Here is a 4201-nt window from a genome sequence, read left to right as displayed (position 1 = left end):
CAGAAATACAAAAGAAATAAACAGAGACACAGAATAGAGTCAGGAGGACAACCCAGTGAATGCTGAATTCACCTTCATTTATTTTTCATATGTTTTATATGCCCCAATTCAAAAGGGGAAGAGGAGGCAAGAGATTTCTTTGCCAAGATACAAAGAACAAACAGAGCACATACCTTTTTAATACCTGAAACATCCTGAGTCAAGTATTTTGTTGTTTAGGCAGGACATGCAGCAACCACATCCCAGGCCAAGCATCCTGTATGCAGCCATATCCTGGATTAAATATCCTGTTGTTACCTTGAAGGAGAAAGAATAGACCGGAACTCTCTGACCTTTGGTCAAAATAGAATGAATACACATTCATGGGCTCCAACATTTTCAGAAGAGTGTTCATAAGGAAAGTGAAGAGTTTTGGATTAATTCTGTTAGAAGAAGAAATCTCAAAAAAGCCTAGGATAGACTCTGTCATGCAGCTATGACTCATCGCTCTCATTCAGATTTATAATGAAAAGGAACAAACTGAGCAAGGAAAAATACAAAATATAATATTTGAGGATGAAAGAAGCACCAGGAAGTGAAATGAAGCTAAGTTCTCTATTTTTCTCTATTCAATGAGATAAATTGATTAAGAAATGGTATGAAAAGAATGGTAATGTCAGGATAAAATCCTACTCACATATGTTTCCAAAGTGAAAAGGAATTAATGAAAAGATTAGAGATAGGGGTGGTGGCTCGTGCCTTTAATTGCAGCACTTAGAAGGCAGAGGTAGGTATATCTCTGAGTTTGAGGCCAGCTTGTTCTACAGAGCACTTTCCAGAACAGCCGAACTTAGGCAACACAGGAAACTACATAAAACATGATTAAGAAATAACTGAAAGGTGGGTATATATTCTAGCCCCAACAAGCAGCAGAGCTTGGCAGTTTTGTCCACGCGACTCTAGCTTTAGAGTTAAGGAGAGAGGAAGGAGTTCTAGATTTTTCCTCCACATCTAAGGAAAACTCCTGAGGCCATGCATGTGATAGGAGTGTCCCTGAATAGAGCTCTGAAGATGTGATTGTGTGAAGTTGTGAAGAGGAAGCCTGAACTACCTTGAATATCCCAAGCTGATGTAGAATCCAGAGTTGTGGAATATCAGCCTAGGAAAGCTGCTAGTAGGGAGTAGAATCAAGCCAAGAGAAAGACATGTGTTGCAGTCAACAGAACTGAAAGGAGATAGAGCTCTGAAGAGTGCTTTGACATCAGACATAGAGATGCAGAGTTTGGAGCTTGTGCAGCTGGTTTTCGATTTTGCTTTGGTTCAATATTTCCTCACTGTGCTCTCTTCCTTAAGTTTTTGAATGTGCCATTGTGTGTGGAAAGTATGTGATCAATTCTCTGTTTTGAATTGTACAGATTAGAAATTAAAGACTGCATGAATCTCAAATGAGACTTTGAACTTTAAACTTTTTTTTTTTACTTAAAAATTTCCACCTCCTCCCTTCCTCCCATTTCCCTCCCCCCCCTCCCCCTCCCTCTCCAGTCCAAAGAGTAGTCAGGGTTCTCTGCCCTGTGGGAAGTCCAAGGTCCTCCCTACTCCATCCAGGTCTAGGAAGGTGAGCATCCAAACAGACTAGGCTCCCACGAAACCAGTACATGCAGTAGGATCAAAACCCAGTGCCATTGTCTTTGGCTTCTCAGTCAGCCCTCCTTGTCAGCCATGTTCACAGAGTCCAGTTTGCTCATATGCTCCATCAGTCCCAGCCCAGCTTGCTTTGGTGAGCTCCCATTAGATCAGCCCCACTGTCTCAGTGGGTGGGCACACCCCTCAGGGTCCTGACTTTCTTGCTCATCTTCTCCCTCCTTCTGCTCCTCATTTGGACCTTGGGAGCTCAGTCCAGTGCTCCAATGTGGGTCTCTGTCTCTAGCTTCACCCATCGCCAGATGAAGGTTCTATGGTAATTGATGTGGGAGTGTTATATATCAATCTGTTGATTTCATTGGTTAATCAATAAAGAAACTGCTTGGCCTGATAGGTTAGAACATAGGTGGGTGGAGTAAACAGAACAAAATGCTGGTAGGAAGGGGAAGTGAACTCAGACTCCATAGTTTTCCTCTCTGAGGCAGATGCGCTGAAGCTCCGACCCAAGATGGACGTAGGCCAGAATCTCCCTGGTGAATCACCACCTCATGGTGCTACACACATTAATAGAAATGGGCCAAGCAGTGTTTTAAAGAATACAGTTTCCTTGTAATTATTTCAGGGCATAAGCTAGCCAGGTGGCTGGGAGCTGGGTGGCAGGAACACAGCCCACAGCTCCTTCAACAGGTCATATGCATATCACCATAGAACTTTAAACTTTTAAATAAATTTGAAACTGTTATAGACTATGAGGACTTCAGAAGTTGTACTGAATACCTTTTGGCATTATGATATAGATATCAAGCCTTTGGGACTCAAGAGGTGGAATGTAGTGTTTTGAAATAAAATGCACCCCAGAGAGTGTTGATAATGGAAGGTGTGGCCTTATTGACATGGGTGTAGTCTTGTTGGTGGAAGTGTGTCACTGTGGAGGCAGACTTTTATGGGGGCTGAGAAAAGCCCCAATTGTCTGGTAGTCAGAGAATCTGCGAGACTAACTGACAACAATCCACCCCTCCTGACAAAGGAAGTAGTCACCTGGCCTCTTTAAAAGTTGGGTAAACTCGGCACCATACTGAGGTGGTCAGAATATTCTAATATGATTCTGCTCCTTCTATTGTAACTATGAGGTTACCTGGGGAGGATAGGTTTTCTGCCTACATGACCAAATGAACATGAGCAAAACGTGACTTGAGTCATCTCAGCTACCTAGGCAACAGAATGTTAATCATGCTTTTTGTTTCCTTCTCTGGTACAAAAGTTGTTGAAAAAACAATCTTGTGTTTTGTGTCTTTTCCTATGTCTTTACCCTGGAAAGAAGTGTATTTTGTTGGGGCTAGTCCCCACCAGGTTTTGAGGTCTCATATGTGTTCAAACCATGCCCAGAGAGATAGATCATTCTGTTCTCTACAAAATTTAGGACTCTCGGCTCCTTCTCTAGCACCATGTTTGCCTGCACACCACTATATCCCATCATGATGATAACAGAATGAATCTGTGAACTGTGAGTAAGCCAACCTAATTAAATGTTTTGTGTATTAAGAGTTGTCATGGTCACTGTGTCTCTTCACAGTAATAGAAACCCTAAGACAAAATGTTGAGGTATCATTACCTCGAGATAGCTTCATTATCATTTCTAGGACACCTATTATCACACTAGATTTGCTGGTCCTCTAATTCTTACAAACTTTAAGCTTTCTTTAGAGATTTTTCCTGAAACTGAGTAGCAGCATATTGAAGTAGTTATATCCATTAAGGGTAGGCTTGATCTCCTTAATAGTATTTTTTTTCTTTCTTTGTGTGTTTGTGTCTATATGTCTATGTGTTTGTCTCCATTTGTTCTAAAGAGAAAAGAACTCAAGAAATTAGTTGTCAAAAGAACAAATAATCCATTTAAAAATGGAGTAAAGACCTAAACAGAGAACTCTCAACAGAGGAATCTAAAATGGCTGAAAGACTCTTAAGAAAATGTTTAACATCTTTAATCATCAGAGAAATGCAAATCAAAACAACTCTGAGGTTCCATCGAATACCTGTAAAAATGGACAAGATTAAAAACACTGGTGACAACTTATGCTGGAGAGGTTGTGGGGTAAAGAGAACACTTCTGCATTGCTGGTGAGAATGCAAGCTGGTACAGCTCCTTTGGATGCCAGTGTGGCGATTTCTCAGAAAATTAGGAAAAAACTTTCCTGAAGACCCAGCAATGCCACTTTTGGATATATATCCAAAGGATGCTCAATCGTGCCACAGAGCATGTGCTCAACTATGTTCAAAGCAGCATTTTTAGTTCTAGCCAGAACCTGGAAACTACCTAAATCCCCATCGACCAAAGAATAGATAAGGAAAATGTGGAATATTTACAAAAAAATAACATCTTGAATTTTGCAGGCAAATGAATGGAGCTAGAAAACATCATTTTGAGTGAGGTAACCCAGACACAGAAAGATAATTATCACATGTACTCACTCATAGATGGTTTTTAAACATAAAGCAAAAAAACAAAAAAAAAAACAAAAAAAAAAACAGTCCACAAATCCCAATCCCAGAGAACTTAGACAACATTGAGGACCCTAAGAGA

The sequence above is a fragment of the Microtus ochrogaster genome, chromosome 2 (assembly GCF_000317375.1).
Source record: "Microtus ochrogaster isolate Prairie Vole_2 chromosome 2, MicOch1.0, whole genome shotgun sequence".
NCBI classification, from domain to species: domain Eukaryota; kingdom Metazoa; phylum Chordata; class Mammalia; order Rodentia; family Cricetidae; genus Microtus; species Microtus ochrogaster.
This window is presented reverse-complemented; position numbering follows the sequence as displayed.